Source organism: Triticum urartu, chromosome 7A, assembly GCF_056163025.1.
Source record: "Triticum urartu cultivar PI428250 chromosome 7A, HENAU_Tu73, whole genome shotgun sequence".
Classification (NCBI taxonomy): domain Eukaryota; kingdom Viridiplantae; phylum Streptophyta; class Magnoliopsida; order Poales; family Poaceae; genus Triticum; species Triticum urartu.
This window is the reverse complement of record NC_141879.1, coordinates 641,833,663-641,849,222: the sequence shown is the minus strand read 5'-3', so window position 1 is coordinate 641,849,222 and position 15,560 is coordinate 641,833,663. Positions and strand designations below refer to the sequence as shown.

At 47.7% G+C, this 15,560-nt stretch overlaps 1 pseudogene; it reads right to left on the bottom strand.

Annotated features, from left to right (window-relative positions):
* Window positions 1-4,794: 4,794 nt before the first annotated feature.
* On the bottom strand, window positions 4,795-6,167 carry LOC147960969 (uncharacterized; annotated as a pseudogene).
* Window positions 6,168-15,560: the final 9,393 nt, after the last annotated feature.

Here is a 15,560-nt window from a genome sequence, read left to right as displayed (position 1 = left end):
AACATGGAGAGCACTATGCAAGACTTATGCATTTCAGCCTGATATGGTTATCACCTTTGATATTCGTCCGGAAGATGATATTGAAGGTAATACCGACATCTGGGTCGATGTGCAGGCGCCTCCAGTTACACCAAAATGTAAGTTTCTCAACCATATTTATGTCTTTGATATTGTTTATTCAAAAATAGTTGACAACTAATTTGTATTGTCAGCTTATTTCGGTGCAAGCAAACATGTCCAGCGCCTGGTAGATAGGACCTACTACTGTCCCGGGGCTGAACTAAACTGCGAGGAGCTAAGTCATTATGTTTCATGGCTTGAGGATCTTGATACCGTCAAGACAAATTTTCTTCCTGGACTTAGAAATCTTAGTACTGAAAATGTGCGACCAATAGTGTTCGTCATGAACTACGGTCACATCTATTTAGGAAGGATGGTAAGATTTTTACTATTTGTCCTCAGTGCATCTTTTCCATACATTATTTGTGAAGCTAAACTTCATTGCTAAGTAGGTGACCATACGATGTTCTTCAACAGGGACTCCCGATGAATGTTGTGCCTTATGGGATCGAGACTACAGGTACCATGAGTATTATTAGCTTACGGCCAAGATATCCTACATGTTACTTTAGTGCATTCAAGATCAGAAATGAATGCTTAATAGTGCAAGACTGGACCAGATATGTGATGGGGGAGCGCAGACAAGTACTAGGGGGCAGCAAACAGATGTGCTACCCAAAATTAGGAGACAGGTTCATCTGCATGCTCCAACTTGATCAAGGAGGAGAGCTACACATGTTTTATGTTGTTTTACCTAAGAGAGAGTAGCAGGAGTGATTAGCTAGAAATGAGTTTGAAGATGATGATGTGCTACACTATTACTATGATGATAAAATAGCTAGTGTTGGTGGTAATGACTGATGATTAGTATTAGCTGGTGATAGGGGTGATTAAATAAATATTGTTGGTGCTAATGATTATATGATGATTAAATAGCTTGTGCTGGCGGATTAGATTCAAGTGGAGGCAACATGTGGTGCACATCGAAAGTACTACTAGTCCAAACTAGATCAAGTTTGGATTAGTAGTATACTTTTGACATGCACCACATATTGCCTCCACTTGAACCTAATCCACCTTCATTTGACACACTGTTATGGACATAATGATGTAAACCTCATAACTGGTATTGTACCAATATTTGTACGATGGCGCATAAATACACTAAAAATAAAAAAAATAAAAAAACAATACTAGTAGCGATGGAAAGAAAACACGCTGCCAGTAGTTACATTAGCAGCAGCGTGGGAGTGAACAAGCGCTGCAGCTATTTGTCCTAGCAGTAGCGCGTGTGGCACGCGTTACTGCTAAGCAATAGCTGTAGCACCTTATTAGTAGCGCGCCTACCCGCGCTACTAGTGAGCACAAAACCAGCGCTACTGCTAGGGTTTTCCCTAGTAGTGTAGTGGGGTGGCTCCGTCCGAGTGGGCCGGCCAGTTGGGCTGAGGCCCAGGTGGGCCTTTTATTCTTTTTTTATTTTGTTTCGTTTTCTCTTTTGTATTTTCTTTTTCTTTTATTTCTTTTCCTTTTCTGTTTTAATTAATTTTAGCGCATTTAAGGATTTTATAAAATTGTGTTTTCTTTACTATAATTGCCCTTGTAATATTCAGCACCGCCCGAACATTTTTGTTACAGCTTTTGAAAAAATTTGTTGTTTACATTAATTTAAATTTGAATTTGACGTGGTTTGAACTAATGGAAGTATAGCAACAGTAATCGAGGTGACGTGGCATGATTAGCGTGGAATTACTGTAGCAAGATTATCCGGGCGTTACAAATCTCCTCCACTACAAGAAATCTCGTCCCGAGATTTAGGAGGTAGAAGGAAACAATGCAGGGTATTCATCACGCAAGCAGTCCTCGCGTTCCCAAGTGGCTTCGTCTTCAGAGTGATTCGACCACTGGACTTTGAGGAACTTGATCGCCTTCTGACGTGTGCGGCGTTCAGCTTGGTCGAGAATGCGGACCGGATGCTCTTTATAGGAGAGGTCCTGTTGCAATTCGAGCACTTCATGATCCACTGCTCGGATTGGATCCTTGAAGCAACGGCGGAGCTGTGACACGTGGAACACATCGTGAACCTGAGAAAGGTTCGGCGGAAGCTCCAGTTGATATGCCACTTTTCCACGCCTTTGGATAATAGTGAAGGGACCGATATAGCAAGGAGCTAGCTTGCCCTTGATCCCAAAGCGGTGAGCACCCTTCATTGCTGTAACTCAAAGATAAGCCTTTTCGCCAGGTTGATAGACCATGTCTTGGTGATGACGGTCATACTGACTTTTCTGATGTGACTGAGCAGTCTTGAGATTCTCGCGAATAATGCGAACTTGTTCTTCGGCCTGTTGGATAATATCCGGACCGAAGAGTGGACGTTCCCCAGTTTCTGACCAGTTCAGAGGGGTCCGACACTTTCGTCCATATAGCACTTCGAAGGGGGGCATCTTCATACTAGCTTGATAGCTATTAGTATAAGAGAACATGGCATATGGAAGAGATTCCTCCCATTTCTTGCCAAAGGAAATTACACAAGCTCGAAGCATGTCTTCAAGAACTTGGTTGACACGTTCAACCTGTCCTTGCGACTGAGGATGAAACGTCGTACTAAACGACAGGTGCGTTCCCATAGCTTCTTGGAAACTCACCCAAAACCTTGAAGTGAATAAGCTGCCACGGTCTGAACTGATAACCAGTGGAATACCATGAAGTGAAACAATTCTGGCCATGTAGAGAGTAGCAAGCTGACTAGCAGTGATTATCTCTTTCACCGCCAGAAAATGTGCAACTTTAGAAAGCCGGTCAATGACGACAAGAATAGCATCATTACCTTTCTGTGATTTGGGAAATCGAGTGACGAAGTCCATTTTAACATGGTCCCATTTCCATTCAGGAATAGAGATAGGTTGCAGAGTTCCAGCAACATAACGAGCAATATCCTGCTTCATATTAGACCACCAGAATCTTTGACGGATGTCTTGGTACATCTTTGTACTACCAGGATGAATAGACAAAGGCGTATCATGAGCTTCTTTCATAACCCCTTTAGTCTGATCCAGGTTTTTCCTCGAACGTGGTACCACTAGGCGACCTTTGAAGTACAAGGCGTCATCATCGGCGATAGAGAAGAAGGAGGGCTTTCCTTCTGCTAGATGACGTTTAATCTTATGGACTTCAGAGTCACAACCTTGAATAGTCTTTATACCAGCTACGAGATCTAGTACGACAGCCAGGGTATTTAGAGAACCCTTAGTATCAACACGAAGATTCATCTTCTGAAACTCTGGGGGAGGGGGGGCGAGTGCTCCAGGAGGAATAATATGAAGGTTCAGCTTCCTAAATTCTTTGACAAGCGAGGGCTGAACTTTGTGAACCTGGAGGTGATTGCAGTAAGACTTGCGGCTCAAGGCATCAACCTTTACATTAGCCTTGCCGGGGGTATAGGATATACCCATGTGAAAATCTGCAACATTCTCCATCCATCTCTGCTGACAGAGGTTCAGATCTGGCTGAGTAAACAGATACTTCAGACTTTGGTGGTCGGTGAACATCTCGCAACGATTACTGAGAAGGTAATGTCGCCACTGCTTCAGTGCATGAATGACAGCAGCAAGCTCGAGGTCGTGAACTGGGTATTTTTCTTCATGAGGGCATAGTTGACGAGAGGCATAAGCAATCACTCTACGCTCTTGCATTAGGACACAGCCTAATCCTTGACGGGAAGCGTCGCAGTAAATGACGAAGTCCTTCTTAGTATCAGGTGGTGCAAGCACTGGGGCAGAAGTCAACTTCTCTTTGAGCGCCTGGAAACTTTCCTGACACTTGTCTGTCCAGTCAAACTTGACACCCTTATGCAACATATTAGGCAGAGGCCTGGAAACCTTGGAGAAGTTCTCGACGAATCGACGGCAATAGCTGGCGAGACTGAGAAAACTTCGGACGTGCTTGACATTCTTCGGAGGAGTCCAATCGAGAATAGCCTGAACTAGTTCAGGGTTGACGGCAATACCATCCTTGGAGATGACATGCCCAAGATAGGTTACTTCGGGGAGCTAGAATTCACACTTGGAATACTTAGCATACAGTTGATGCTCTCGAAGCTTTTCCAGCACAAGACGAAGATGTTCAGCATGTTCTTCCTCGTTCTTGGAAAATACAAGGATATCGTCCAGATAAACCATGACGAACTTGTCGAGGTAATCCCTGAATATATAGTTCATCAGACGAGAGAAGGTGGTTGGAGCATTCGTTAAGCCGAATGACATGACGGTGTACTCGTAAGACCCATACCGGGTCACGAAGGCGGTCTTTGGGATATCCTCTTCACGAACACGGATCTGGTGGTAACCCAACCTCAAATCGAGTTTGGAGAACACTGATGAGCTAGCCAGTAGATCATAAAGATCATTGATCCGAGGAAGAGGATATTTATTCTGAATGGTAGCTTGGTTTATAGGACGGTAGTCTTGGACTAATCGATTTGTCCCATCCTTCTTCTTAACAAAGAGAGAAGGTGCTCCCCAAGGATATCAACTTAGGCGAATGAAACCTTTGACAAGAGATTTGTCGATTTCCTCCTTAAGTTCAATGAGTTCATGCGGCGGCATCTTGTAGGGTCGTTTAGCTATAGGGGTGGTGCCGGGTTTCAAGTCGATGATGAATTCGACAGCTCTAGCAGGGGGAATCCCTGGGAGTTCTTCTGGGAAGACGTCTTGGAACTCACGAATGACCGGAATGTTTTCAATGACCTTGAGTGGTGAAGCGTTCAACACATTCAAGGCATAAACACGTGCCTCGGCGTTCTGAACTAGATGAGCTTGGTAAGCAATTATTTCATCAGAAGGGTGTAGCAGAAGGACGACCTTAGTGGCGCAAACTATAGAAGCAGTATGCGCTTTCAACCAATCCATTCCAAGAATGAGGTCGATGCTACAGGACTTCAGTACGATGGGAGAGGCAAGGAATTCCAGTCCTTCAATTTCAATGGGAACATTGTGACTAACCATAGAGGTTTAACACTGGCCCGCAGGAGTGTGTACCACAATCGCAGTGTTCATCTCTTCGTATGTAATGCCATGCATGAATGCAAACTCAGCTGATATGAATGAATGCGATGCTCCCGTATCAAATAAAACAGATGTTGGTACTGAATTTACGAGGAGTGTACCCATCATGGTAGCAGGCTGGTCTAGAACTTCATTGAGATCAACATGGTTGGCATGAACACGACCATAAGATTAGGCACTGTTGTTGCGAGGCTGGTTGCTTCCACGACCAGCTGTGGGAAGGGCCAGTTGATTCTGATTCTGATTGCAGTCTCTGGCATGGTGACCTAGCTGACCACACTTGTAGTAGAGACCATTATTGGGAGTGGGAACAGGAGCTTGGGGTGGTGGAGCTGGAAGCCTTGGTTGCCTAGTTGGAGGAGCAGGCAGACGAGGTGCAGCATAGGACTGCCTTGGGGCAGGTGCAGTTGGCTGGTACATAGTGTTGGGAATCCATATCTTACGCTTCTGCGAAGACGGGCCCGAGGATGAGCCCATGTCACGGCTGCGCCTGTGAGAGCTCTGGTATTCCTGCAGACCAGTTTCGACATTGATGGCCTTGTTCACCAGGGTGGCGAAATCAGCGAAGTCATGCGCTAGAAGTGCGAGCTTGATATCAGCTTGAAGGCCATCACAAAACTTCTCTTGTCTACGTGCATCAGTTGCAATGTCCTCTTCAGCATAGCGGGACAAGTACAGAAACTCCCGCTGATAAGCTTCAACAGTTTTGTTGCCTTGGGTGAGGTTGCGGAACTCACGCTTCTTTCGGTCCATGACTCCCTGAGGAATGAAGCGAGCACGGAAAGCAGCTTGGAAGTCTGGCCAGGTGATGATTGTTCCAACCGGCAGAGTACGCCTGTGGCTGTCCCACCATTGAGCTACGGGTCCCTTCAGGAAGAAGGAAGCAAAGGTGACGTAGCTGGCAGGGGCTACATCAGCAGACTCCATCTCATAGGTGATGTCACGGAGCCAGTCATCAGCATCCAGAGGCTGAGTTGAGCTGCGGTACACGGTTGGGTTGAGGCGCATGAAATCCTGCAGAGTCACTTGGGTTGGCTGCTGGTTCATATTGGGGCGAGGAAACTGAGCCATAATATTCTCCATGAACTGACGATTCAGCTCAAACTGTTGCATCATCCCAGCCATGTACTCAGGCGGTGGTGGGGCGTTGCACCACGACCATGACCACCCGGTCTAACCATCCTGCTATTATATAACAGGGGTAGTTCAGCATTGATAAATTGCGAGGACAAGTATCATTCATGATGAAACATGCATAATGAAAGGAACACGATAGATACTACATAGTAGTTGGCACATCTTACAAAAGTGATCATGCATAGAGTTCGGTACACAGACTAAGAACATCATAGGCGGCACGCAAGCTCGCGGCAAATGCACCTAACACTAACAAGAAAGCCTACATTAGTACCAGGAGGAACTGTGGAGGTAGGTGTAGCCTGACAGCTGGTAGTGACGCGAAGGGAAGACCTCCAAACGAGTAGCCTGGGGTCCGCGGATACTCTGGTGCAGAACCCAATGCGCAGGTGGCAGGAAAGGACCAAGTGCAGGAGAGTAGCCTCCCACATCTGGAAAACCGACGCCCTGGGGCGTCACGGTCCTGGCAGGGTAGATCGCAGAACGCGACAGATCACCAGATCGGACAAAGGGGAGCAACAGCGTCAGAGCACGATACAAGTGCTGACGGGTGGTGTACAACTCATGGCGAAGAGCTCAGTTAGCTCTATCCAGCCCATCAGCATGCAGAACCAGGTCCTGATGGTACAAGGGCTCTCGGGTGACAGTGGAGTAGGCAGTAGTGTAGTATCCCTCCGCACCAACATCGGATGCGATAGCAATGTGCCTGATGGGGGAGGTGTCCAACTCCTGATACTCTCCACGAAGACGTGTCAGAGCAGCATAAGCAGCATCGTGGACCGCCATGTCGATAGTCACTCCAACACCATGAGCAGTGTGCATCATAGTAGTGGAGTCATACTCCCGAGAGTAGAGGTGGACGATGGCACGGTACTGCTCCTGGTTGAAGTCCCTATACTCCTCACAGACGGTGTACTCAGGGTGCCAGCGATAACCTAGATACACTACTAGGGAAAAGCCTACCAGCAGCGAGGGTTTTGGGCCTCTCAGTAGCGCGGGCACCGGCGCTACTAATAAGGCGCTACAGCTAACGTATAGCAGTAGCGCCGGTTGTCCCACGCTACTGCTATACATGAATAGCTGTAGCGCTCTTTGGGAAAGGGCGCTACTGATATTATCTACAGCGCTATTTGCTGGGACGCGCTACTGACAATGCGGCACTACTGCTAAATTTCCCCCCTCGCTACTACTAGTTTATTTATTAGTTTTTTCCTGCATATTTGTTTTGTATTTGAATAGGCTTTATACAATAATCTTTAGCATATCATACACATACAAATGTAATCATAGCATATACATACAATTAGTATCATCAAATCATGTCATCATCATAATCATTATCCAACACAAAGTGGTCTCTCGTCATCATCTCGAAAATAGCGATACAAGTCTCGAATGATATGCAAATACATCGTCATCCATCTAAACAATGATATACGCGAGAAGAGCTATCACTTTGAGAACATGAGTTCGTATCCCTCTTTCGCATTAGCGTGAACCTCTAAACTAACTACTGCCTATCGCTCGGAAACCGGAAGGGCCTGACACTCCGGCCATTTGTCGTATATATACTCCTGTCATAGCACTTCTTCGCCATCTATGATCTATGCACTTGCATCATCACATGAGTCGATGATATGCAACATATATAGTTGAGCAACAGAAAGAGACAAACTTGGCAAAAATAAAAACAACATATCATAAGCATAAATAACAAAGTTCATCGTACGCCAAAATGCCCTAACTAGAGTGATTTTCGCTAGTCAAGGAGGAGGACGGTTTAATTACATCACAAATAAAGTTTCACCGTGCATAACTCAAAGTTTTGTCATACAGAAAGTATGGACTAAACGGACACATTGTCATATATCGACAATCACTCCAACATGTCGTTCCATCCATCCAAGTCAGGGAGATAGTCCCCGAGCCTAGTGAAAGGCTTCAGGTCGAGACGCTGAGAGGCTATCCATGTTCGGACGTCTTCCCACGACATTTGTCCTTCTCCGTAGAACATCCCTGTTTTTCCGACGACCTCCTTCATGATGATTTGGGCAAGTTCGCGCTGGATGTTATAGAACTCAGCTCGAAGTCGATGATCCTCGATATCTCCTATGTCCTTTGCCCATTGCAGAATATGGGCATCGTCGGAAGAAGGTGCCATGCGAAGGTTCTGGTGATCCCGTCTGTACTCCAGCATGTGGTGTAGGACATAGAATCCATCATTAAGAGAATCGTCTAGTTGCTGGATGCAGCAGAAGTTGGTCTTATGGCCGAAGGCGACCCTGCCGCCCCTCATCTTCTTGTCCCTGACCTCTCCACCAAGTGATTGGTGGTGATACATAGCACTGTCGAGAACATCCTTGATGTGGGTGTAATCCTTTTTGTGAATGTTCTTTGACGTGTCCAAGTAAAGAGCGTGGGAGAATCGGGGGTAGAGGATGATGAGGACGGCGCGCCCGCCGCTGCGCAAAATAAGTCCTCAAATTAATTAGCCTCCACCGTGCAAATGAATGATTGAAATCGAAGGAAGGATAGCAGCGCGGATGACTTACACGGGATGATAAGGCACGAGAATCGCCCCCTTGTCCTTATTGGTGAGCATGAAACTGACGATGTAATCCCTCGCGTATTCACGGTGATTTGCGCAGACTCCCAAGAAGCCCTCGTGCATGTAGTACGGGTCAGCAACACAGATATGAGATATTTGCTCAACCCCGATGATGTAGTTCATGTGCAAGGCATAAAGGCGGACAAACGTAAAATCCAGCTTCTTCACGTGAAACATGTCGAATATGTAATCGAATCGGAGGAAGAACTTATCCGCGGGGAAGCTGTCGATGTACGACATTTGCCACGGAACGTTAACCACGTAGAGTGGGTATCCTGGATCTTTCGAGGCGATGAGGTCTTTCTCTACCTGCAGCACATCGTCATGAAGTCTCTTTAGATTGCCGAATCTGGCCCGTAGCACTGTTGCAGGTAGGATTGGTTGACCGGGGATATGCCATTTATCCGCACCGGGGATATCTATACGGTCCTGAAGCCGAGGCTGCTGAGGCGGCTGGATCATAGAAACAACTTTTTTGCCTTTCCTCGCTCTCTTCCTAAACTTCTTTACTACCGGAAGGTCATCCATAATATGTTGAGACGACAATTCAGGCACCGACTCATGACGCTCAAACCCTGAGGAGGCGCCAGTATAGACATACTGTTCAGCAACGCCATCGTCGTCCTCATCCTCATCCATGGAGACGTCATCAGCGACTAATGGAGCCTCCTCCTTAACCCATCCGCTATCACCCAACCCGACACCCGACGATAATTGGGTAGGTGGGGTGTTGATGTTCATACCTTGCTGAGGCTGCGTGCTCGTGGGTGTGCTCCTGGCCGCCTCCAGACGAAGCAGACTCTTTGGCCACAACAGGACCCACCCAGCATTGCAACAATCACCAAGCCGTCGCGGTGTCTCGTCGTCATCCCCCCGTAGTACTAGAGGAGGCAAATTCTCGTGGCCCGGGTTTGACACTGGCCACGGAAACCTTGAAGACGTTCGGGGGGATTGGCCAGCTGTGGAACAATGGTTCCTTCGGCTCCATTATCGTCGCCTTCCCCACGTCCACCTTCTGGTCGCCGATGGTGTACAATATGGTGCACGGGGTTTCGTCGGCCTGCAAAGAAAAGTCTGCGACGTGAGACATCCGAAAGGCAATGAAAACAGGAGATTATACATTTATATTGAAGGGGGCCGGTGTGACAGATACCGTGAGGGCGTCGAGCTCAGCCAAAGACGAAGCACCGCCTAGCACGTCCGGTGCGGGAGCTGGTGCGGGAGCCGGTGCGGGAGCAGGTGCAGCTGCAGGTGCTGGTGCAACGCTAGTCGAGCTGCTCCCCGCCAAGAAGTCAGCAAGGGGAAAGTCCGCTGCATCTTTTTTTGGATTTTCCTGGTCCAATTGGAAACGGCCGGAACCAAGGTAGTAGAGATATCTAAAGCCACCTGTTTTGCGGCAGCTACCACTGTTGCAACTGTGTCAGTTGATTTCTTCTCAACTGCAATCTCAACCCTCTTGTCGATGTTTTCTTCATTTAACCTCCGTCTTTCCTTTCTCTCCTCCGTGGTATCACGGTAGTACTTCTTCCACGTGGCGCCGTCTCCGACACCGTGCACGCGTCCATACGACGGTCGAGTATCCACCGGTTGTTGTTTCAATATGTTCAACGCCCGGTTGAATGGAGTGTCCCACTTGGGCCTCGCCAATGCCTCAGACGGCGAGTCGCTTTCGGCCGCAATCCTGTGCTGCTCTCTCTGCAAAAGACACAACGATCGTTTACAAATATGACTAACGTGTGCAGTCGAATTGATCAGAAACTAAAATTAACAGCAGTCTCATGAACTCCGTAATGACCGGTGTTGTTTCGTAAACCTTTTTCACTGGGTCCCAACGGTGCCGGGCCCTGAGGACGTCACGCTCCTGCGGGACGGTAAACTCCGCCAAGGGGTCTGGGATGCCCAGACTCGCGGCTTCCGCGTCCTCCTTGGCCCATTTGGACCTCTTTCCGCCGTAACAACGGCTTCCGAGGTGGTGGCTCCCAATGTTCCTCTCTTGAAGCCCCTTCATGTACTTAGACTTTTTTTTGGCATCTTCGGCCTCACAAGCCTCCTTGAATATTTGAAACTACTCTTCCGTGATTGTCGGATTATCCTTTACAATCTCGGAGTAGGGTTCCTTCTTGTCGATGATCCTTGTTTTCACTCGATTTTTCCAGGCGGCCAACGCATCGCTAAACTTGGTCATGGCGTGTTTGTTTATCTTCTTCATTGTCGGGTCCTCATGTGGATCTTTATAATCCTTCTCATTCCGGCCCGGGAACAAGAATATCTGGTGAAACTTCTTTAGGAGGGAGCTCCTCATATTTTCTATCTTCTGTAGTTTCTCATCGTTGATGGTGGCGGTTGTCCGTACGATGCAGCCTATTTGATTGCCGTAGCATCGACGCGCTTCCTCGGGCGTTGTTGGCTCAAAATTGCCGTCGTCCACCTCCGTGACCACCACTCTAGTAGTCCTGAGTTTGTTAGGAACCCGTTGCCTCTTTGCTTTCGGTTTTACACCGGCTCCGCTCCCCGAGGCAGCGCCGGTCTCAGTCTCAGCGTCGATCTCGATGCCAGTCTGAGCGCCAGTCTCAGTCTTAGCACCGGTCTGCGTGTCGGTCTCAGTCCCCGATGCCACCGGTGGGCCCAGCAATAACATCGGTTGATCATCGGTAAGGCTAAAAAATTCTTCTGCCGCCCGGTAGGCGTCGTCGCAATCACCAGAACCCTGTCCTTCATCGTTGCTAGCCATTTTTCCTATGATTAAATCTAGTCAATTAATTCTAGACCTAATAAAATGAATAATGACATAAAAAAGGCCTATTGTTTTGCAGGAATGTTGACTCCTTCCTGGTGCGGCAAATCGCGGGCACTCGATATGTCCTAGTTTTTAGCACAAGTCATGCCGAAATTCACGGAAAATTTCGGCATGAGCTTTGCTAAAAAGTGGACAAATCGAGAACCTAAAATTTGCCGGAAAAGAAATGAATCAACATTCTGGCAAAACATAGGCCACTAAGCATCATTCCCTGCAAACAACGTCCAAATATACACGAGCAACCACATGTGCGAACAGTGTAGAAGAAAATTCATTTAACTACTAATAGAACAAAATTCAGTTAACTTTAGTGCTCTATAATGATGAAAGGAAAAAAAATTCAGTTAACTACTAATTTCATTCATTTAGGTTATTCATTTAACATCACCTAATTAACCTACTTTACCAATACTACTAGCAGCACTACTAACCTAATTAACCTAGCAAAACTCTAGTGCCCTAACTGAAAAACATCTAATTAACATCTAATTTTTTCTCTAAAATACAGAGAGAGATGAGTGAGGGGGAGGGGTGGGGGACTTACAGACAGGGGAGAGACGGTGGCGGGGAGGTGCTCGGTGACGGAGGCAGGGGCGGAGAGGGCAGGCTCGGGCACGGGCAAGGGCGGTCCTGGGCGGGCTCGGGCGGCGGTGAGGTGGAGGGCGCCGACGGTGACGTGGAGGGCGGCCTTGGGCGGTGGCTGTGAGGCTGAGGGCGGCGGCGGTGAGGCTGAGGGCGGCCTCGGGCAGCGGCGGTGAGGCTAAGGGCGGCATCGGGCGGCGGCGGTGAGGCTGAGGGCAGCGGCGGTGAGGAGACGGCGGTGAGGGCGAGGGACGATTTGGGGAAGAATTGGTGGCCGGGGGGCGGGGTGGGGGGAAACCGCTGTTTAAGTGAAACGTAACGGTAGCGCGTTTCCAGAAATACGCTATAGCTAAGTTAGCTATAGCGCGTTTACTGAAACCCGCTACTGCTATTCCTTTCTCCTTTTTTCCCTTTTTTCTTTTATTTTTCTTTACATTTTATTTTTTCCCTTTCTCCTTTTTCTATTTCTTTCATTTTCATTTACTTTTCTACTTGTTTTTCACTTTATTTTATTTCTGTTAGCAGCAGTGCTTTACACGTAAGCGCGCTGCAGCTAAGGAGATTAGCAGTAGCGCTGGGCCATTATACGTGCTACTGCTAGGTTCGGCTAGCCATGTGCGCCCAGTTCAAACGTAGCAGCAGCGCTTTTCGCTAGTATGCACTACTCCTAAAGTCATAGCAGTAGCGCGGTTTATTTACGCGCGCTGCTACTAAGTAGCAGCAGCGCTTGATTTTGTACAGTGCTACTGGTAAAATTCTGTGTATAGGCTTTTCCCTAGTAGTGATAGGTCATCATCTCAACCAACACAGCAGGTGATCCCGAGGCACCAATGGCCGTCCTGTGGCGCACGACCTGTCTTGTGGGTTCCATCTGAAAAAAAAGATGTTTCAAAGGAGTCAACTGACAGTGTGGATAATGTTCAATATACACTCTAATGAATAGCTAGGGCTTATCCAACCTTGGGGTGAACGTGGTCATGGCATCTTAATGTTAAAGTTAGTAAAATCGTTTAACCCGAGTAGGAGAGAGTTTAGAGTCCCGGAGTAAGGATTGAGGAGTAAAAGATCCTAATACCACCCAATGGCGACGTGGGCCCATAGGCCACACAGCCATGTTAGTAAAAAGTTTTACAATAACTAGACTCAACTTCGGCCAAGGAGTGTGGAAGGGGGATTCCTACAGGCAGTCGGCTCTGATACCAACTTGTGACGCCCCCGATTCAATCGTACACTAATCATACACGCAAATGTGTACGATCAAGATCAGGGACTCACAGGAAGATATCACAACACAACTCTGCAAATAAAATAAGTCATACAAGCATCATATTACAAGCCAGGGGCCTCGAAGGCTCGAATACAAGAGCTCGATCATAGACGAGTCAGTGGAAGCAACAATATCTGAGTACAGACATAAGTTAAACAAGTTTGCCTTAAGAAGGCTAGCACAAACTGGGATACAGATCGAAAGAGGCGCAGGCCTCCTACCTGGGATCCTCCTAAACTACTCCTAGTCGCCGTCAGCGGGCAGCACGTAGTAGTAGGCACCTCCCGAGTAGTAGTAGTCGTCATCGACGGTGGCGTCTGGCTCCAGGGCTCCAACGTCTGGTCGCAGCAATCGAGTATAGAAAGGGGGAAAAGGGAGAGCAAGGCAACCATGAGTACTCATCCAAAGTACTCGCAAGCAAGGAGCTACACTACATATGTATGCATTGGTATCAAATGGAAAAGGCTATCATATGTGGACTGAACTGCATAATTCCGGAATAAGAGGGGGATAACTAGTCCTTTCGAAGACTACGCTTCTGGTAACCTCCATCTTGCAGCAGGAGAAGAGAGTAGATGGTAAGTTCACCAAGTAGCATCGCATAGCATAATCCTAACAGATGATCCTCTCCTCGTCGCCCTGTTAGAGAGCGACCACCGGGTTGTATCTGGCACTTGGAAAGGTGTGTTTTATTAAGTATCCGGTTCTAGTTGTCATAAGGTCAAGGTACAACTCCAAGTCGTCCTGTTACCGAAGATCATGGCTATTCGAATAGATTAACTTCCCTGCAGGGGTGCACCACATAACCCAACACGCTCGATCCCATTTGGCCAGACACACTTTTCTAGGTCATGCCCGGCCTCGGAAGATCAACACGTCGCAGCCCTACCTAGGCACAACAGAGAGGTCAGCACGCCGGTCTAAATCCTATGGCGCAGGGGTCTGGGCCCATCGCCCTTTGCACACCTGCACGTTGCGAACGCGGCCGGAAGCAGAACTAGCCCCCTTAATACAAGAGCGGGCTTACGGTCCAATCCGGCGCGCGCCACTCAGTCGCTAACGTCACAAAGGCTTCGGCTGATACCACGATGTCGAGTGCCCATAACTGTGCCCGTGTAGATGGTTAGTGCGTATAGGCCAGTGGCCAGACTCAGATCAAATACCAAGATCTCGTTAAACGTGTTATCTTGAAATAACCGCGAACGCCGACCAGGGCCAGGCCCACCTCTCTCCTAGGTGGTCTCAACCTGCCCTGTCGCTTCGCCACAAAGATCCACTCGCGGGTACTCCTACGAGCCGACCCGTCTTTAGTCATCACAAGTATCATATATTATGTATAAGTATAAACCTGTGATCACCTCCCGAGTGATCACAGCCCGATAGTATAGCGTGGCAGACGGACGAGAATGTATGGCCACTGATGATAAACTAGCATCCTATACTAAGCATTAGGATTGCAGGTAAAGGTAACAACAGTAGTAGCAAGGACAGGCTATGCATCAGGATAGGATTAACGGAAAGCAGTAGCATGCTACACTACTCTAACGCAAGCAGTATAGAGTGTAGAGTAGGTGATATCTGGTGATCAAGGGGGGGCTTACCTGGTTGCTCTGGCAAGAGAGCGGGGTCATCAACACCGTAGTCGTACTGGATAGCAGCGGCGTCGGTCTCGGTGTCTAGCGAGAGAGGAGGGGGAAGAAACAATAAATATTAAGCAAACAGATGCATAAAGATGCATGACATGACAAGTATCGGTGCTAGGGGTGCCCTAACGTGGTAAGAGATGATACTGGGGAAGGGGGGAAACATCCAGGAAAGTATTCCCGGTGTTTCGCGTTTTCGGACGGATGAACCGGAGGGGGAAAGTTGCGTGTTTGCTATGCTAGGGATGCATGGAGGACGAACGGGTTGCGTATCCGGATTCGTCTCGTCGTTCTAAGCAACTTTCATGTTGAAAATAATTTAATCCGAGTTACGGATTAAAAGATATGATTTTCTAAAGATTTTATTGATTTCTGGAATTAATTTTAATTCGAAAATAATTGCTAA